Below are 22,021 nucleotides of genomic sequence, written 5' to 3'. Positions count from 1 at the left end.
TACGCGATTATACCTACAGTTTCTGGAAGAAGATCAGGCTGATTTGGCTGCTCTCTGGCCCCTCTCACACAGAGTACCTGCCCTTAATCCTAAAGCACATACCCTCCCAGAGGCTCTACCCATTCTTCAGGTGCTTGTTTTTAACCTATGTATTGCTGCCATTAATTTGAGAGTGAATTTCGTAGAACACCCAGTGCTCCATGCGATACGTGCCCTCCTTAATACCCATCACTGGGCTAACCCAACCCCCCACCCCCCCCCAAAACCCTCAGTTGGTTTCTCAGAGTCCTTAGTCTCTCATGGTTCATCTCTCCCTCCGATTTCCCTCCCTTCATTTTTCCCTTCCTTCTCCTAATGTCCTCCATGCTATTCCTGATGTTTCATAAATAAGTGAAACCATATGATAATTGACTTTCTCTGCTTGACTTATTTGGTTGGTAACAAATTGGCCTCATTTGAACTTCATATAATGTTGCCATTATATCAGAGTGAATTTAAGATTCTAAGAAATTTCCTTGAAATATTTACACTCTTTATTAGCAAAAGTATTGTAGTCATTTTCTTAATTTTTGTGCTATTACTCTAAAACATTACCAGGCACTTGGTGGCCCAACACAAGACAGAGCCATTATGTAGGTCTAAAGTCCAGTATGCCTGGCTGGGTCCTCTGGGTAAGGTGTTGGCAGAGCTGCATTTTTTTCTCCTCCAAGGTGTCTGGAGATCCCCAGGATCTCCAGGTTCTGTGATTCATGGGGGGGGGGGGACTCACAGGACCAGTGTGTAGTCATAAAACTATGATTTATACAGGATAAAAAGCAAAATGAGTAAAGGAAAAAGGAGCATGCGGTGAAGTCCATAGGAAACCAGGATAAGCTTCCATGAATCCTCTCCAAGTGGGGACACGTGGAATGTGCTCAATTCACTCCAAAACAAGTTATAGCAATCCATGTGAGGTGTTGTCAACCAGGGAGGAGGCTCATTAGAGACTCAGCATCCAGGGTATTTACTGGGGGCTGGTCACATAGGCACCCTCCTTGCAAGACCCCTTGGAAGATGGGTATGAAGTATAAACTGCACTGTTTGCATAAACATTAGGCACAGTGAGCCACTGTCATTATTAGGGTCTTGGGAGTGGGCCAGCCTTGAGATCTGAATCAGTCTAGGTGATTTGGGAGTCCAACCACACTGTGAAGAGGATGATTCAAGTGGTCTCTGGCTCAGCTGTACCCAAGAGGGAGCCCTGCCCCTGCCTCCCCTCCACCTTCCATGGGTTAGCTACTGGCGTGTATTTCCCTATACAGAAGGATGGGTTCAGAAGTCTGGGGAAGCCTTCTGACTTGCCTGGCTCCGGCTGAGGGACCGTCTGAAAACTCACATCTGCGGTGGTTGGAAGAGTCCATGTCACCTGGTGGCTCCCTCTACCCCACCCTACGCACCGAAGCTCCTGAGCTCTGGGTGGAGCCACGTAAGGACCTAGTGGCCACCCTGATGGGCTGACATGGGCTTAGAAGGGAGGGATGCTGGGAGGGCCATATTTTCAAATTTCCTATTCTTCATCTGTCTTTATGATCCTTTGCTTTCTTTTATATTTCTCTGCTTTCCTCTGCATGTACATCACATCTTTCTACCCCTACCCTCCCCTTCTCTACAAAAGAGAGGACATGGATTATCATGGGCCCTACAACGCAACAGGTGGCCCACAGCCCATTAGCATCACCTGGGATCTTGACAGAAATACGGAATTTCAGCCCCCACCCTGGCCTACTGGATCCAGATCTGCATTTTAACAAGATTCCCAGAGGATCCCAGAAGTGCTGACTGAAATGACCCAAGTCCCATCTGTGGGAGAGATTGTTCTGTTCCTTAACTAAGCATACCTGCCTGGATCACAGGAGATCGCGCCTCCGCTGGAGGACACAGCTTGTCCCACGCACATGTTACCCTGAGCACATGATCCTTCCTGTAACGGGACCTCACTCCATAGTCCTTTGGCTGCAGAACACCCTCTTTCTCCCCAATAGCCTCTAACCTAGTGGAACAAAGCCCAGAGTGTCTTCTCGTTGTGCTTAAAGTGCTTAAAGTTAGTACCATCTTTGAGAACTGTATTATTTCCTGGATCTGTACATTTTGCATTAATTAGGGTTTTATTCTTTCCATTATAAACTCATCAGAACTCAAATTCAAACACTATATCTCTCAGGAATTCAAGATGGGGCTGTTACTCAGAACGCACTGACAACTTAGAATTTAAGTGGATTTTTCTTCCTATGCAGGATGTTTGTGTGAGAAAGGCATTCATCTAAGAACAGACCGATAAAATGTATTTGAAAAAAAAAAAGAAAAGAAATTATTTGAAGTAAACATAGGATCGAGTATAAATAATTCTATTGAATAATTTTTTTTTGCCTTGAAAAAAGTGTGTTATCAGTAGGTCCTTGGGTGAAAATAAAAGAGAAATAGCAAACCGTTTGAAACTTTATTCTCCTTTGGATAATTTACAACCTAAACCAAGTAGAAAATGTCGACTAATTAGTGAGGCTAACTAATATTGTTTTGAAAGACACAACAACCTTTTAGTGCTCTCCAAGAGCAACAAAGGTGACTCCAAAGATTTAGGGCAGAAGAAATGACAAGAAAATATTGGAAACAAGACAGATGGGTTGGGGGGGTGTTTGTTACGTCTGCAGTGGTTTATTTATTTGAGAGAAGGAGCTGATGCAACTATAGCAAAATATTCGCCTTGTTAAATCCAGATCACAGGTATATGTGTGTTTGTTTTTTAAGATATGTTTGAAACGTGGCATAACCAAAAAAAACCCCCAAATATTGAATTCAGGTTTAAAAGAACCATGGTTACTTGGTATAAATAGAAAAATCCTGAGACCCATACATGATTTCAAAATAAAGAGGAGTAAGAACCGTGTCCAATCGTGATAAGAGCAACTTGAATCAGAAATAAGGAAGAGTGTTTGTGTGCAAGGAAGTAGGCACTCTGCTAAGTAGGAAGCTTTGCTGGGAGCTGAAGTGGAAGTTCACCTGACACAGGTTCATATTAGTTCAGTCATTTAAATCCGTGTTGGTTGATTTCAGGTCTAGGTGCATACATTTATTATTGAGTAGACGACCCAACAGAGCCAAGCCCCACTTCACATGGGTGGTTGCAGAAAGGGTCTGTAGGGTCTGCAAGGTCAGACATGGGGCTTGTGCCAACGCCAGGCTCACCAGTTCCAAGTTCAGCTCTGAGACCGATTGGTTTATAGCAGAACGGGAGCAACACTTCAGCGATTCTGTTATCAGTCACTTCTGTTTACTCAGCCTTGTTGGGGACATGTGTGTCTCCCTTTTAACCATCCAGCGCATCACACACAGCATATTGATCACAGCGACTCTACCGTACTTCGTTGATTGCGCTTACCATTGTGGACTGCGATTGGATTTTCTATACGTGTGTTCCCTTCCTGGGCTCTGAGAGCCATTAGGTCAGCAATTGATCTCCCCGGAGGCCCAGGCTTATTACAGTTTCTCAATAAAGGGCTGTTGGATTGAATTAAGGGAAAGTTGCTGTTCTCAGATAGACCTCAACCAGATAGGTAGTTAAGGATATGGAAACCTTAGCCAACCATGGGACACTGTTTACACAGTGGGAGGCTTTTGGTGCCAAATCTGAGAGTGAGAAGAAGTTTAACACTGCTTCCCCACAAAGCTGTACAAAGATGATGCCCTATTGAGCCTAAGGTGGTCCCATGTGCCTTTAACTGCAGGTCTCAGTGACAATAGAGATAAATGCTGGATTCCATCCATGGAAAACTCTCAGAGCACCTGGAAAGGTTGAGGCAGAGAAGTGCATGAGCCATCTGAGCTGCAACCACAAAGTAACCAGGGGCTCCCCAGAGGCAGGGTGTCGTGTAACAACTGCTTTTGTCAGTGCTCCCTGCTTTAAGTGCAGAACTAACCAACTTTCTTCCTTCCTTCCTTCCTTCCTTCCTTCCTTCCTTCCTTCCTTCCTTCCTTCCTTCCTTCCTTCCTTCCTTCCTTCCTTCCTTCCTTCCTTCCTTCCTTGTCAATGATAACCCTCCCCAACCCGAAAAGCTTCACTCTGTACTGAAATTGCTTAGACACTCCCCTTTTCTCATTTCTCACACACTACTCTCTTTTACTCCATTCATTCATCTCGTGCCCATTTCACCTCTGTTCTGGAGGCAGGGACTCTGACTTGTTTCTCTCTCTATCCTTTGTACCTACTTCATTAAAAGTAGGATTTTTTTTATTCATTGAAAGAGCACAAAAATAAAAACGCTTTTTGTGTTAAGCAAGAAAAGCGAACGATGGAAAAATTAAATTCTTACCAAAAAATTTCTCCAGCAGCACAGTCATTGAAAGGAAATGCCGCTGAGCCGAGTCTCAGGGAGGTGGAAGGCAGGGAAGCCCAGGGAGCATCTCCAGCAGGATCTCCTAGAAATTCTTCCTGCCTTTTGCAACTCAGGCAGCTCAGCTTAGAGGATGTTGTACTAATAGTTGGTCTCAGATGGAGTGACAATCAACTCTACAATTTCTACAACTTGCACAGATACTGTAAATACACAGAATGCATGAGGGTGGTGTGTACTTCGGGCTCTCTGTGGAGGATTTCCTGGGCCTTTCATTTTGACATAAGAAATTCAAAAGTGGCTTGGTGCCAGACTGGTTGGGGTCTTGAGGAGATGGCCGCTGCGTGAGGGGTAGTGGTTGAGACCACTGTTGTGTTCACATCTCCTGATAACTCCTTTGGTTTTTTTTTTTTTTAAGATTTTATTTATTTATTTGACAAAGAGAGACACAGTGAGAGAGAGAGCACAAGCAGGGGGAGTGGGAGAGGGAGAAGCAGGCTTCCTGCTGAGCAGGGAGCCCAATGCGGGGCTCCATCCCAGGACCCTGGGATCATGACCTGAGCCGAAGGAAGACGCTTAACGACTGAGCCACCCAGGAAGGAAGGAAGGAAGGAAGGAAGGAAGGAAGGAAGGAAGGAAGGAAGAAGGAAAGAAGTTAGTTAGTTCTGCACTTAAAGCAGGGAGCACTGACCCATAACTCCTTTGGTTTTATGCCCACCTGCAGTAAGAACAATTTTCTGCCTTTGATGCAGAGCACATTTTATGCATTTGTATAGACAAAGGCAGCAATGAAATAAATAATAATATTTTGCAAAAGAGGATGTCAGGTTATGAGTATTTAAAAAAATGTTAATGTTGCCAGTCTTAAAACTCTGAGATGATGAGGATTTCTGATTAGCAATCCTCAAACTTTCCAAGCAGTAAGGTCCGGGCATCAGTTCAGAAGCTGGATGTCATCTAAATATTCCCTCAGACTGAGAGAGATATTGGTGTAGACCAGGGGTCGGCAAACTTTTTCTGTAAAGGGACAGATAACAAATATTTTCAGTTTTGTAGACCATACATTCTCTGTTGTGACTATTTAACTCTTCCATTGTGTGAAGGCAGCCACAGGCGTTATGTAGATGAACAAGTGTGGCTGTTTTCTAATAAAACTTTATTTACAAAAACATGCAGCCAGCTGCATTTGGCTCTGGGCTACAGGTTGCTTGATCCCTTGTTTAGTCCATTTTGTATCTATCTGAGGTGTGAGGTAGGGATCCGGGTTTATTGATTTTTTTCCAGATGGCTACCTAGTTGTTCTAGTATCATTTATTGAGCAGGGAATAGTATTAACACTGATGTAAAATAGAGCCTGTTCACCAATCTGAAATAGATCAGTGTTTCTCAACATTTCTGTCATGAAGGTCCTATGGGTGAGTTGTCTTCATAAATGGGTTGTGTTATTTAGGTAAAAAGTAGTCTTTCCCCTTATTTTTTGTTCATCTTCGGATTAAGTTTTAGACTTCTACTTCTGCCTTATTTCAGAACTTGTCTCAGAGAGAATCAGTTTGGAGTTTCCCTTACTTTTGAGAATATGGAGGGCTTTTTAAAAGCACTTATTTCACGTGACCTTAAAAGATGAATGTGTTAAGCCCTCCTCTCTAAGTCTCTATCCTTACATTCTCAAGTTATTAAGTGCATTCTGATAGAAGAGGAAATAATATAAGAGGCGTAAAAATTAGAAATGAGGATAAATTATCATTATATGCTCTTTGAGAATATAAGAAACTCTCCTGAGAAATAATTTAAAAAAATAACTCAGCAATGTACCTCCTTATGAAAGTAATTTCCAAAATTAATTAATTTCTCTTTGTACCTATAAGTAATTAGCTAAAAGATAAAGGAACCATGGACCTCATTTATAATAGAATCACAAACAATAAAATTGACAAGAAATATGCTCCAATAAATATTTAAGACACCATTAAGGGGCATAAAAGAAAAGTGGGATTAATCCCTGTCCTCGGGTATCAAGACTTGATAGTGTAATGATGTATGCTCATCCTAAACTAACCCCGAAATAAAATAAGGTCTTTCTAAATTTCTTTTTTTCTTAAAGATTTTATTTATTTATTTGAGAGAGAGAATGAGAGATAGAGAGAGCATGAGAGGGGGGAGGGTCAGAGGGAGAAGCAGACTCCCTGCTGAGCAGGGAGCCCAACACGGGACTCGATCCTAGGACTCCAGGATCATGACCTGAGCCGAAGGCAGTCGCCCAACCAACTGAGCCACCCAGGCACCCCGAGGTCTTTCTAAATTTCATCTTAAACTGTTTTCATGCAGAAATATCCACAACAATTGGTAAAAAGAATAGTATTAAAGGGAATTATTCCTGTTAAGTTAGTAAAATGCCTTACAAAGTTTAAATCTAGCTGTTTGAAACTACTTAATATTAATATTGTTTATATTAGCATATTAATGCAAAGATTAGTGAAGAAACACAATAGGATTGTTAATTAATTATATATTTATTAATAAATATATTTATAGAATTAGCAAATAATAAATGTGGCATTTCAAATCAGTGACAAAAAATGGATTATTCAATAAATGATACTGGACAACCTGGAAAAAATAAAGGTTGATCCCTATTTTATACCTTAAATAGATACAATTTAAAATAAATCAGCCACAGAGAAAGGACTAGATGCAGTTAGAACATGTTTTGTATGGATAATTGGAGAGAGCATGCTAAGCAAAATGGGAGACCCAGATGCTATAAAAGAAAAGACTGATAAATCAGATTAATTTGAAAATGATGTGTGGAAAAAAAATGCCATGAGAAGACACCAAACATAAATTGGGGAAAATTTAAATATATATGACAAAGAGCGAGTTTTCTTCATTTATAAAGCATTCTTATAAATAAATGGGTAAGATTTAAAAAATCATTTAAAAATGGGTAAAGATAGGAGGTGGGCTGGCTCAGGAAAGCAGAGGCAGCAGGGGAAGATGGCGGCGGCCGTACCACCGCAGGCGTGGACCGTGGAGCAGCTGCGCAGGGAGCAGCTATCCAAGAAGGACATTATCAAGTTTCTACAGGACCACGGTTCAGATTCATTTCTTGCAGAACATAAGTTATTAGGAAACATTAAAAATGTGGCCAAGACAGCTAACAGGGACCATTTGGTTACAGCCTACAACCATCTTTTTGAAAGTAAATGTTTCAAGGGTACTGAAAGTATAAGTAAAGTGTCTGCGCAGGTGAAAAATGTGAAGCTTAATGAAGATAAACCCAAAGAAACCACGTCTGAAGAGACTCTGGATGAGGGTCCACCAAAATATATAAAATCTGTTCTTAAAAAAGGAGATAAAACCAACTTTCCCAAAAAGGGAGATGTTGTTCACTGCTGGTATACAGGAACACTACAGGATGGGACTGTTTTTGATGCTAATATTCAAATGAGTTCAAAGAAGAAGAAAAATGCCAAGCCTTTAAGTTTTAAGGTTGGAATAGGCAAAGTTATCAGAGGATGGGATGAAGCACTCTTAACTATGAGTAAAGGAGAAAAGGCTCACCTAGAGATTGAACCAGAATGGGCTTATGGAAAGAAAGAACAGTCTGATGCCAAAATTCCACCAAATGCAAAACTCATTTTTGAAGTGGAGTTAGTGGATATTGACTGAAATAGCAATGCTTCAGATATAAAGACATCAGCAACAATAAAACATGGCCTTGAAGAAACTTATATAACTAATTAGAGCTGGTTACTCTTGTAAGGGAAAAGTCAACTGGAAAATTCAGGAACTCCGATATTGTTTACCCAATCCCCAACTTTTAATATATGTAATCCATTATAATTCCCTAAAGTTTGAAATATTTTACTACAGCTGTGTAAAATATTGGTTAAGGAGAAATGACTTTCCTTTTACCTCCTCTTGTAAACTAAAAGGCTCAATAAAAACATATTCAATGTCAAAAAAATGGGTAAAGGTAGAAATAGGCAGTAAACAAAAATGAAACAGAAGTTTATAAATGCGTGAAAAGTTGTTCACTCTCACAAACCCTTGGAGGGTGATTTCCATAAAATTAAATAAAAGTGTCCCAAACACCTGCTGTTTAGCTCTGAAGATGACAATCCCAAAGGAGCAGCACCGTAAGTCCCCTCAAGATACCGTCTACACCGAGTAGAAATTCTGGTTCTGGGAATGAGTCCCACGGGGACATGTGAGCTGCACAGAAAGTGCTTATGAGAACGGTGCTCACGTCCTTGTTTCTGGTCACGATCCGGTTCTCTGCCAGTAGATGAGCACATAGATAAAGTATGATACCTCCATTTTATGGAAAGGTATAGCATTACATAGAATGCATTCCTTTGAAAAGAGAGAGGTAAATCTATTTATTGACAAAGAGCTTTAGGAAACATTATTTTAAAGCAAGGAAAAGTGATGTGTACGTACACTGTTCTCCCATTCGAAGTTCCCGAGATGAACAAATACATACGTATGCATGCAAACATATGGAATAATTCTGGAAAGATACACGACAAATTAGAAATAGCATTTCTCACTATGGGGAAAGGACTAGAGGCTAAAAATACACAGTAATTGTTATTTTTAAACTAGAGGTATATATTGCTGTTCAATTAAGTACTAGGTGTTGAAAGGATTTAAAAAAACAAAGAAAATACAAAATAGTTTTTTTTTATTGTGGTAAAAAACAAAACATTAAATTTACTATCTTAACCGGTTTTGGGTGTTCTGTAGTGTTAAGTATATTCATATTGTTGTGCATTGCATCTCTAGAAGTTTCTCATCTTGTAAAACAAAAGGTCTGAACACACTGAACACAAATTTCCCCTTCCTCCTCTCCCCAGCCTTTGGAAACTACTTTTTTACTAACTGTTTCTATGATTTTGACTGCTTTAAATGCTTCATGTAAGTGGAATCATATAGGATGTGTCCTTTTGTGACTGGCTTATTTCATTCAGCATAATGTCTTTGAGATTCATCCATGTTGTAGCATGTGACAGGATCTCTTTCTTTTTAATGGCTGCATAATATTCCATTGTATTGATATACCACATTTTGTTTATCTATTGCTATGATCTGAATGTTTGTGTCCCACCCAAATTCATCCACTGTAACCCAAACCCCCAGTGGTGATGATGGTATTAGTAGGTGGGACCTTTGGGAGGTGTTTAGGTCATGAGAGTGGAACTCTCTTGAAAATGATAGTGCCTTATAAAAGAGGCTCAGAGAAATCTCTACCCCGTTCTGCCCTGTGAGGACATAGTGAAAGTGTGCAGCCCAGAAGAGGGCCCTCACCTGACCATGTTGGCACACCAGCCTCAGACTTCCAGCCTCCAGAACTGTGAATGGTAAATTTCTGTTGTTTAGAAGGCACCCTGTCTATGGTATTTTGTTCTCCTAGCCTGAACGGACCAAGATATCAATGCTTCCATCAATGGCCACTTGAGTTGCTTCTACCTCTTGGCCATTGTGAATAACACTGCTTTGAACATGGGTGTGCACCTGTCTCTTGGAGATACTGCTTTGAATTTTTTTGGATGTATACCTAGAAGTGTAATTGCTGAATATGGTGATTCCATTTTAAGTTTTTGAGGAAGCTCCAAAACTCTTTTCCACAGCGGCTACACCACTTTGCATTCCCACCAACAGCATGCAAGGGTTCTAATTTTTCTGCATCCTCGTCTACACAGTGTGTTTATATGGTTCTCTTACCCTTGAGATTTGTAGGGAGAGGCAATCCCCCATGGACCCTGAGCGGTCCTAATGTCCTTGCTGGATATGCCAAGAGCTCAAGACCCTGGCTGTGGTTTATGCAGGCTCTATTCAGAGTATATCAGAATAGCAATCCTGAGAGATGAGGGGCTGCCTCCACCAGACTAAGTCCAGGTTTGCTTCTGCTCACTCTAAGTGGATCCCCCCAAGCTCCGTGCTCTTGTCCTCTAAAGCAGTAGGACCCTTTGCATCTCTGTGGTACTCAGGAAGGCATGATGAGCTGACCCCTTATTCACAAAGCCATGTCTTCTCTGTCAAGTGCATGGCTTCCAAAATGGTGTCATTTCCCAGCTATTTTCCTGGATGACCATGACTGACATGATGCCCAGTGTCTCCCTGATGGCATTTGGAAACTTTCAGTTACTGACTTTTCTCTCTCATGGTGCTTCTATGCTGGCCTTTCCCCCCAGATTATACCCTTGACATACATTGTGTCAAATCTAAGATCTATAGGCTCGTGGCTAAAAGTCATATCATTCATGCTGTCTTTTTATTACACATAAAAAAATTAAAAATATGCTCGCTACTTATTTGAGATTGTCAGCTGAAATGAGGATTTAGGCTTGAGTGTCCTTCGTGTAAATAGAATCTTAAGTCATCTCCACTGTGAATATATTCCTATTATAGGCTTTTTGATGATACAGATAAGAATAAATACTATTCCAATTTAAGGAAAACTTTTTTAGGTGACTTTCTGCTTGCATATAAAAGGGCAAGCTGCCTCTGGAATTACGGTACAGAGATCTGCTTGGAGATGAGCATGTTTGTCTGTCCTGTGTCATTCATCAGGTGAGCTTCACACCTGAGACACCCGCTCCCCTGCCAGTCATTTTCCCAGTTAACGCTGTGCTGTGCTCAAAACTCTCTGTTTACTTTCTTATTGGCATAATCGTCTTTTTCCTTATGCCCTTGAGGAGAAATCGGTTAAAACTCTCAAAGAGCCCAGTTTTGAAAAAGAGTCCAAGGTCAGAGCCCTTTTCCATAAGGAGCTGTGAGCAAGAAAGGAGAAGGGCAGGCAGCGGAAGTCCCAGAACTTCGCCTCGCATTATGTCTGTGACCAAGAGAGAGAAGTTTAAAATAAATCCCATTTGATGTGCATTAGGCAAATGCACTTTATTTGGATTTGAAGTCCCATCTTCTATTGTGTATGTTTTAATGGTCTTAATCATTCAAACCTGAGTGGCTTATCTTCCTTTCAGAGCTTTGAACATTGTAACGATTCAATAGCCTTCTTTCTTAAAAGAGAGAAGAGAAAATTTACAGGAGCAGCGGAAAGAGACCCCTGGGGAGCTTGCATGCATGCTGCAGCAAAAGCTTTATTAGCCAAAGTTCCCACTGAGGGGAAATTCAGACACAGGAAAAGCTTGCAGAAAAGTGTCCTGAGAATGGAATGCAAAGTTACTGTGGCAATGCTTTTTCGCTTGTACACCCCCAAATAATAATAAGTGAAATGCTCAATGCATTCATTACATTGATAATAGATTTTCTACCCTTAAATTTAATAAATCCATTCATTGATTATTTAAGGAAGCACACAGTGATCTCCTGGCTCTCTTGGAAAACCTGCCTCTTAGATGCTCCCGGGCACATTCAGGGGGAAAGGAATTAAGGCTATCCCTGTAAGATTTTTCCTAGGTACTGTTGACTAAGTACCTAGGGCTTAAAACAACAGAAATTTATTCTTGCACAATTCTGGAGGCTAGAAGTCTGAACTCAATCTGTTGACAGGGCCACGCTTCTCCTGAATGGTCTAGGGGAGAATCTTCCATGTCCTTCTCATAGTTTATGATGTTGTTGGCGATTCTTGGGGCCCCTGGCTTGCAGATGCATCACTCCGATGTCTGCCTCTGTCATCACGTGGCATCTTCCTGTGTCTTCATGTCATCTCCCCTTCTCCTCTTGTCTTTCCTCTTCTTATAAAGACCCAGTCATATTGGATTAGGGCCCATCCCAATGACCTCATCTTAACTTGACAATTGCAAAGACCAGATTTCCAAATAAGGTCACATTCACAGGTCCCAGAGTTAGGATTCCAACATATCTCAATGTGACAATGGCTAGGAAGGACAAAGGTGGCTGTAGTCACACGATATTTATTGGACAGGAGGAGAGATACTTTCTCATATTGATGGTTGTGACCATTTTTTATAAGGGAGGAAGAACGGGCGCCTGGGTGGCTCAGATGGTTAAGCGTCTGCCTTCGGCTCAGGTCATGGTCCCGGAGTCCTGGGATCAAGTCCCACGTCGGGCTCCCTGCTCCTTGGGAGCCTGCTTCTCCCTCTGCCTCTCTCTCTCCCTCCCTCTCTCTGTCTCTCATGAATAAATAAATAAAATCTTTAAAAGAAAAATAAGGGAGGAAGAACAATCGTCTGGAATTGACAGGAAATTGAAAAAAAAATGCTTTTGGACTCCCTGGCAAGTAGAACATGGGAAAATGAGCAAACAGCACCCCCAAGTGCTACATGGAGTAGGACTCAGAAAGGGAAGCTGGTGTGTGAGTCAAGGTGATGCATGGTGGCTGGCATCTAACATTTGCTGAGTGTTTATTGTGAGCCAGGCATAGTTTCAGACATTCAAGGTGCATTATATCATTTCATCTTGTTCAACAAGTGTCTTCATGTTACAAAACAAGAAACTGAAGCTCAGAGTTACACAATGGTCAGTTTTGTTGCTACCCTTGCCTATTGTTGGATATGATCAATGCAGTCCTTTATTTTCCTTTTTGTTATTGTTCTTCTTGTCACCTGCTTTGAGATAGCTTCCCAGCACATGCAGAAGAAAGCCTTAGAGAACAGGAGGGAGGAGACATCAGAGGATGGTTGTGCTCTTGGTGAGGTAGAGGCAGATCTGGGTCACCCAAGGCATAGGTTTTGCAGGTGAAGGTGCACCCAAGGACAGTGGTCAGGAGATGTCTGGGGACTTGCTGCCCTCAGGATCCTCAGTGGCATTCCAAAATGATGTGTTTTGGCTACCGTCCCAGCCCAGCCTGTGCCGTCTTGTTCAGAGTTCTCACACGGTGCCTCTGCTGATTCTTTCTCTCCGGTGGGAGTGAGATGTAGAGCAGGCATGGCGGTTGCCTCCAGGTTTGGGACCCAGCAAAGAGAGCCGCTCAGCATTGGGAAAACGCGTTGCCTGCCTCATCCAGGGCTGTGGACTCGCTCAGCATCTTGGTTCGGGGAAATGCAAGACAGTGAAGTCTACTATACTAGACTTGCCTCTGGTTTTCTGTGGCTCTTGTTTGGACACAGCGTCTCTGAGCTCGGTTCTCTCTCTGCCTTTCTGGCTTTCATATCCTTTCTCTCTGAAGCCCTTGTAGTAGGAGAACCCTCCTCTGCAGCCCTTATACATCTTGGTCTCTGGATCACTCCAAACCCAGGGCCTGGTCCTGCGGAACCACTGCAGGCCAAGAATGAACCCGGAAGATTCGAGAAATCAGGCAAGGGGACGCAGGTGAGAGGCGGCCGGGAGGTCCGGCACCACCCGCACGTGCGGAGCCTGAGACTGACGGCTTGACTGTGCCAGCCTCCCTCCATCCACCCCTGGCTGGGGGCTGGACAGTGCCCCAGATCCAGTGCTCTCCATTCAGCAGTTCAGTGTCATTTTCAAATCTCATTTTAAGTTTCCTTTCTCACTCACAGTTTGCAGCTGAACATGCTTCAGTTTTGCTTTCTGCTTTTTTCTCCTGATTTTAGCATTATGACTTCCAAGTTATACTTTTTTTTTTTCCATTTGCTGCTTTCCTCTTAAACATTTTATGTTGTTTGCCAAGGGCTGATTTTGTTACCTCAGTCCTGCTTAGCCTATTTGGCAGCCTCTTGAGATGATCCCTCTCCTGCTTTGTGTTCCCCAAGAAGCGCAGTGGGGACAGGCTCACAGACAACCTTCTGGGAGAGGCTGCTACCCGTTCTCAGGGCGGAGGCAGTTTCGGTCAGACCTGGCTGCTCAGCCATACGCACCACACCCGGGAAAATCATAAGAGGGTGGGAGGTGGAGTCTTTGCTTTTATCCTGATGGAATCATGGGATTGTAACTTCCTGTGTTTCAGTGTTTTATTTAGATTCATGATTCAGAGTAGAAGATATAAAGGTGTTGGTGCTGAAAACACCTAGATTAAAAGAGTGGGCATTTTGGGTGCCTGGGTGGCTCAGTCGGTTAAGCGTCTGCCTTTGGCTCGGGTCATGATCCTGGGGTCCTGGGATTGAGTCCCGTGTTGGGCTCCCTGCTCAGCGGGGAACCTGCTACTCCCTCTGCCCCTCCCCCTGCTTGTGCTCTCTCTCTCTCTCTCTCTCTCTCAAATAAATAAATAAAATCTTAAAAAAAAATGGGCATTTTGAGACCTTCACTGTGTGAAGTTGGTGGGTATATTCCCACTGTGTGAGTACAGGTGAGAAATTGTGTCACGCGTTCTGCCACTCTATGACTCTAAACGAGGTGCGATGGCAGATGGGTCCCGTGTCACTGATGTGAAGCTGGGGATGGGCACAGTGGCAGATGCCCAGGGTGACCAGGAGATCTGCGCTGGGGTGCTGGAGTGGGTGGGGTTCCCCATCACCCCAGGGAGTGGGTTTCATGTGCAGGAATTGGGTTTCTCACTGGATCACAAATCAGGCTGGGTCTCCTTCACATGAATGAAAGCACACCTTTTGTTTAAATATTTTTTACTGTGGTAAAATATACATAACATAAAAGTTACCTTTGTAACTATTTTTAAGTAGATGGGTCAATGGCGTTAAGCATATTCACATTGTGCGTCACTGTTACCACCATCCATCTCCAGAATCCTCTCCATCTTCCCAAACTGAAACTCACTCCCCTTTAGATACTAATTCCCCATTCCTGCTTTTCTCCAGACCCCGGCACCCACCATTCCATTTTCTGTCTCTATGAATTTGACTCATCTAGCTACCTCATCTAAGTAGCATCATACAATTTTTGTCCTTTTGTGACCGGATATCTTACATAGCATATTGTCCTCAAGGGTCATCCATGCTGTGGCGTGTGTCGAATTTCCTTCATGTTAAGGCTGAAGAATGTTCTACTGCATGTATATGCCACAGTTGGGCTATCCACTCATCTGTTGGTAGATACTTGGGACTGTTTCCACCTTTTGGCTGTAGTGAATAATGTTGCTGTGAATTTTGGTGAGCAAATACCTCTTTGAGACCTTGCTTTCAGTTCTTTTGGGTATATACCAGGAAGTGGAATTGCTGGATCATATGGTAATTCTATTTTTAATTTTTTGAAGAACGGTCTGCTTTGCTGCACTGTGTTACATTCCCACCAGCGCACACGGGTTCCAGCTCATCCTCATCAACACATCTATTTCCCATTAAAAAAAAATAGCCGAAGGGTGTGAAGTGGTATCTCACTGTAGTTTTGATTTGCATTTCCCTAATGACTACTGATACTGAGCATTTTTTCATGTGCTTATTGGGCATTTGTATATCTTCTTTGGATGAATGTCTATTGAAGTACTTTATGCATTTTAAAATCAAGTTGTTTGATTTTTTTTGTTGTTGTTGGGATGTATGAAGTTTTTTATATATTCCGGATATGAACCCCTAATCAGATATATGATTTGCAAATATTTTCTGTCATTCATAGGTTGCCTTTTCACTCTGTTGTTAGCATTCTTTGATGCACAAAAGTTTTAATTTTGATGTATTTGAATTTATCTATTTATCTTATGTTGTCTGTGCTTTTAGTGTCATATCCAAGAAATCATCACCAAATTTAGTGTGATAAAGCTTTTGTCCTGTTTTCCTTCCCTAAGAGTTTTTATAGCCTTAGGTCTTATGCTGAGGACTTTGATTCATTTTGATGTTTTTGTATAGAGTATAAGGTGAAGGTGCATTCTTACTCCTTTGCATACTAATATCCAATTTTCCCAACATCAGTTGTTGGAAAAACTGTCCTTTCCCTGTTGAATAGTCCTGGCACCCATGTTGAAAATTATTTGTAGATCACTTTGGGAAGCATTGACATCTTAAAAGTATCAAGTTTTCCCAAACATGAGCATGGTGTGATTTTCTGTTTATATGTGTCTTCTTTCATTTATTTCAGCAACATTTTGTAGTTTACAGTGTACAAATGTACTGACTCTTGGCTAAGATTATTCCAATGTATTTTATTCTTTTTGATGCTGTTGTAAATGGAATTGTTTTCTTAGTTTCCTTTTTAAATTATTCATTGCTAGTGTATTGAATTGCAACAGATTTTTGTATGTTGGTTTTGATCAACTATCACTGATTAGTTCTAAAAGTGTTGTTGTTTTCCTGGAATCTTTAGGGTTTTCTACATATAAGATCATGCCGTCTGCAAACAGAGATAATTTTACTTATTTCTTTCCAATTTAGATCCCTTTCATGCCTAATGGTTCTGGCTCGTACTTCCAGTATTATGTTAAGTAGAAGTGACAAAATCTGGCATCCCTGTCTTGTTCCTGATATTAGAGGAGAAGCTTTTAACCTTTCACTGTGGAGTGTGATGCTCACTGCGGGTTTTTTCATATATGTCTCTTATTATGTTGACGTAGTTTCTTCTATTCCTAGTCTGTTGAGTGCTTTTATCATGAAAGTGTGCTGAATGTTGTCAAATGCTTTTTCTGCCTCAATCGAGATGATCATGTGGCTTTCCTTTCCTTTTGTAATGTGGCGTATGACACTAATTGTTTCTCGTATATTGAATCATTCTTGCATTCCAGGAATTAATCCCACTTGGTAATGGTGAATAATCCTTTTCATATGCTGCCAAATTCAATTTGCTAATATTTTGTGGATGATTCTTGCACTGGTCTTAATAAGGGATGTTGGTCAGTAGTTGTCTTTTCTTGTAGTATCTCTGGATTATGGAGTAATGCTGGCCTCATTGAATGAGTTAGGGCGTTCTCTCTCCTCTTCATATTTTTGGAAAAGTTTGAGAGGATTGGTGTTAGTTCTTCTTTAACTTTTGGTAGAAATCACCAGTGAAGCCATCAAGTCCAACGCTTTTCTTTGTAAGGAGACTTGATGACTGATTCGGTAGCCTTACTTGTTATAGGTCTGTTCATATTTTCTCTTTCTTTTTGCATTAGTCTTGGTGAAGTTTCATGTTTCTAGGAATTTACCCATTTCATCTCGATTATTCAATTTGTTACCTTACAGGGTTCACAGTACTCTCTTATAACCCTTCCCTATCTGTAAACTCTGTACTTATGATCTACTTTCATTGCTGCATTTAGCTGTTTGAGTCTTCTCTCTTTTTTTATTAGTCAGCATAGCTAATGGTTTGTCAATTTTTGATTTTTGAAGAATCAACTCTTGGTTTTGTGGATTTTCTCTGTTTCTATTATCTATTCTGCTTATCTTGTTTTGCTTATCTTATTTTTATTCTCTATTTTGCTATCTCCCTTTTGCTGATCTTTATTATTTTCTTCCTTCTGTTAGCTTTTGATTTAATTTGTTCTTCTTTTTCTAGTTTCTTATGGTATAAAGTTAGGTTGCTGATTTTGAGATATATCTTCTTTTTCAGTATAAGCATTGATAGTTATAAATTTCCCTATGCTGCATCCCATAAGCTTTAGTAGGTTGTGGTTTCATTCCCATTTGTTTCAATACATTTTCACATTTCCTTTGTGATTTATTCCTTGACTCATTTGTTGTTTAAGGTGGTGCTGTTCAATTTCCACATATTTGTAGATTTTACAGTTTTCCTTCTGATACTGATTTCTGGTTTCATTTCATTTTGATCAGAAAAGATACTTTGCATGATCCCCATCTTTCTAAATTTTTTAAGACTTGTTTTATGGGCTAACATCTGGTCTATATTGGAGAATGTTCCATGCCTTTTTGAGAAAGATGTGTATTCTACTGTTGTTGGATGGAACATTTTGTAGATCTCTTTTGTGACCAGTTGGCTTATAGTGTTGTTCAGGTCCCCTAATTCTTTACTGATCTTCTGTCTGATTGTTCTGTCTGTTATTGAAAATGTGGTATTGAGGTCTCCTTCCGTTATTCTAGATCAATCTATTTCTCCCTTCAGTTCTGTCAGTGGTTTGATATGTTGGTGCTCTGATGTCGGTTTGCACGTATATTTATAATTCTTATATCCTTTTGGTGAATTGACCTTTTATCATTGTATAATGTTCTTCTTTGTTGCTTGAAATGCTTTTTGCCTTAGTCTGTTTTGTCTGATATTGGTATACCCATCCCTGCCCTTTTGGTTACTACTTGCATGGAGTATCTTTTTCTACCCTTTTTACTTCCAAACATATGCTGTGTCCTTAGATCTAAAATGAATATCTTACCGATAGCATAAATTTGGATCCTGGGTTTTTTTGTTTTTATTTTTGGTTTGGGTTTTTTGGTATCATTCTGCTGATTTATGTCTTTTGATTGGGGAGCTTAATTCACTTATATATAAAGTGATTACTGGTAGGGATGGCCTACTATTGCCATTTTGCTAATTGTCTTTATGTCTTAAATGTTTCGTTCCTCCTTTATTGTCTTCTTCTGTATTTAATTTTTTTACTCATTTTGATTTCTACATTTTGATTTAATTCTCATTTCCTTTTCTGTAAATTCTGTAAATATTTTCTTTGTGATTTCTATGGGGATTACAAATAATATCCTAAAGTTATAATAATCTTTATTTGATAAAGATTATTATAATCTTTATATGATATATAATCTTTATATGATACTTAACTTTATTGCATACAAAAACCCTTTGTTTAGCTCTTCCACCCACAGTTTATTATTTATTTATTATATATTTACTTATTCACCCACACTTTATCTTATTGATGTCACAAATTACATCTTTATATATTTTGTACTTATTAACATAGATTTATAATTATATATATATATTTATAGCTATTTGTTGTAAATCTTGTAGAAGAATAAAAAGTAGAATTACAATATATGTCAATAATTTCTTAATAAAACTGAGAAAGAGTAACAAACCAAAATTACAATAATACTGTGCTAATTTTTATGTTTGTCCATGTATTTGTCTCTCCTGGAGAATTTGATATTTTCATATGGCTTTGAGTTGCCATCTTGCATCCTTCATTCCAACTTGATAGACTCTCTTTAGCATTTCCTGTAGGGCAGGCCTAGTGGTAATGGTCACTCTGTTTCTGTTGATCTGGGAATGTCTTTATTTCTCCCTCATTTTTGCATGACATTTGCTTTATATAGAATTCCACCTGGCCTGCATTTTTGCCTGAGGAATCCACTGATAATTTTACAGAGGATCCCTTGTATGTGATGAGTCACTCTTCTCTTGGTGTGGGTCTCTTTGTGTTAATCCTACTTGGTATTTGTTAAGCTTCTATTTCTATATCCATGTCTTTCCTCAGATTTGTGAAATGCTTGGCCATTATGTCTTTCAGTAACTTCTCTGCCTTTTTCTCTGTCTTTTCCCCCTCTGCAACTGCCATAGTGTCAGTATTGGTCAGCTTGATGTTCTCCCATCATAAATCTCTCAGGCTCTGTTCACTGTTCTTCCTTTTCTCATTTTGCTCTTCAGTCTCAATAGTTTCAAATGACCTGTCTTCAAGTTTGCAGATTCTTTCTTTTTGTTTGTGTCTGCTAATGAACCCCTCAAATGACTTTTTTCAATTCAGTTTTGTATTTTTCATCCCCAGAATTACCATTTGATTGTTTCTAATAATTCCAAATTCTTCATAGATATTCTCATTTTGTTCATATATTTTCTTGATTTCCTTTAGTTCTTTTGTCCATGTTTTCTTTTAGCCTCTAGAGCATATTTAAGGCAGTTGTTTTAAAGCCTTTCTCTAGTAACTCCAAAGCCAGTGTTTCCTTAGGGATGGTTTCTGGAGATGCATTTTGTTCATTTGAATTATGTTTTACTGCTTCTTTGTATGCCTTATGATCTTTTGTTGAAAACTGGGTATTTTAAAAAACAGGCCCCTCTCCCAGTCTTTGCATGCTGGCTTCATGTAGCGGAAGACCCTCGCTAATCAGTCTGGCATGCACTTTTTACGCCTTCTCAGGCCTGTGTTGTCCCTAGATCTGCATGTGCTTTCTTCCCATTGATGTGGCTGCTTTTAAATGTCTTACTTTCTGTAAGGCTCACACTCTTGCTCATTCTAGGGCACTTAGCTGTTCTAGTGTATTCCTCAATTGGTAATCTCTTACTCCAGATATCTGTGTCTGTATTTACCTTTAGGATGGTTTTAACAAGTTGTATCTGCTGCTTCCAGTGATTTCCCCTATTTTGAGATGTGAGCCACTTTTGGTTGTCTGAACTCTGAATTGGGGGTCACAAGACCAATCCCTCAAGCATCCCCCAAACAAGTTAGAAATTAGAGGGTTACAAATGAATGTATTCTGCTCTCCGGTTTGCAGAGGGGAACAGCATGTAGCAACCACTTTGCTTAAGCTGTGTTGCCTGCACTTTCATGGAATTTCCTACCCTGCTGCATGTGGCTTGTTCTTGATTGGGCGCCCACTTGGTTGCTGTCGATCTTTGACCATTCCCATAGTTCCCATAATGTTATTTTGGCCAGTCTCTGGTTGTATATTTGATGTTTCTGTTGGGGGAACACGTCTGGAGTTTTCTTGTCTGTCATCTTACTGACATCACTCTCCTGAATTTTTAAAGTAAGTTTTTAAACTATCCAGTCTATTTCAAAATGTGCTGATGCACACATGTTAGTGTTCTGTTATTTTAGTCTGCCTTTTCCCATATTTTTAAAATGAAAACACAAATGTGAACAGATTCTAGTCACTTCTAGAAGAAGAGGTTGTTACTCTGCCAACCTGATATGTGTGATGCTTAAGAGGACCTTTTGAACTGCAACATGGATTCTGTCACTTTTTACAGAGAACCAAGTGACCATGTATAATTGGAGATGCTTCTGCTTTTTTAAAAAAAAATTATTTTATTTTATTGTGTTATGTTAGTCACCATACAATACATCATTAGTTTTTGATGTAGTGATCCATGATTCATTGTTTTTCTCCTTAAACACAGATCTGCTTCCTACACTGAGGGGTGGTGGTCTTTTCCAGGTGCTGCTGGAAACACCACCACATGCCTAGACACCCACAAGATTTAGAGGGTACTGACAATGCTCCGGGTCCCAATGATCATCCCGTTCGTGCTCAGGAAGTGACAGCAGTATTATAATGTAATAGCGTGCCAGTTACCAAAGCAGCCTTCACTCCTCAGGGGAGGTTTGTGGCCAGCATGTGACACTGAGAGGAAGTTGGAACCACAGCTGGGACGCAGCACTCAGAGCAGGCTCCTCACATGTCCCTATGGACCTCCAGGCCATGTCCTGTGTGTCTCTGTCCCTGGCTCTGCAAACCCCCTCGGCCCTTCCCTCCTCCAGCACCTCCTCCTTCAGGCCCATTTTCAGGGGCCCACATTGATTTCCCATGGGACGTTTCCCGAGGTCCATTAGATGGGACCCTCACCCGTGCCAAGCAGTGCCATCTTGAGGACTCACTAAATGACCATTCTGTGGGGCATATCCTCACAGCCCAGGGATCCTAACAAGCACTAGCAGGGAGGCCGCTGTCAAAGAAGGGGCAGGTCCTCAGGGCCCCTCTCAGGGCCTCAGCCCAGGGCACACCCTCCAGAGGAAGGAGGGACAGCCCACCTCTCCGACCCCAGGCTGGGGAGGGATGAGGATTCGGGATCCATGCAAGGCTCCCAGGTGCCGGCCCTGCTCCCGGGAGCCCTGGATGAGCCGCGTCCACACAAGGAGATGGGGAGCCTGCTTACTGCGGCCCCCACCCATGCAGAGTTAGCTACGGGAACTCAGTGCGACCCTGATTTCACTGTAGCTGGTTAGAAAAGAAGGGAAACCCAACAACAACAAAAGCAAGCCTGACTGTGCACCAGGAGATAAA

General features: G+C 41.0%; 1 protein-coding gene and 1 pseudogene across 3 annotated transcripts in view; both read left to right on the top strand.

The window, feature by feature from the left end:
• Positions 1–22,021, top strand: part of LOC112838788 (contactin-associated protein-like 3) — a 204,326-nt gene that overhangs the window by 45,672 nt on the left and 136,633 nt on the right. The window lies entirely within an intron of this gene.
• LOC112838616 (peptidyl-prolyl cis-trans isomerase FKBP3 pseudogene) lies at positions 7,362–8,200 on the top strand (annotated as a pseudogene).

The sequence above is a fragment of the Callorhinus ursinus genome, unplaced genomic scaffold (assembly GCF_003265705.2).
Source record: "Callorhinus ursinus isolate GAN/ISIS: 27379988/994484 unplaced genomic scaffold, GSC_fseal_2.0 scaffold28, whole genome shotgun sequence".
Lineage (NCBI taxonomy): Eukaryota > Metazoa > Chordata > Mammalia > Carnivora > Otariidae > Callorhinus > Callorhinus ursinus.
Note: the sequence above shows the minus strand (reverse complement) of the source record. Positions and strands in the feature narration are given on the sequence as shown.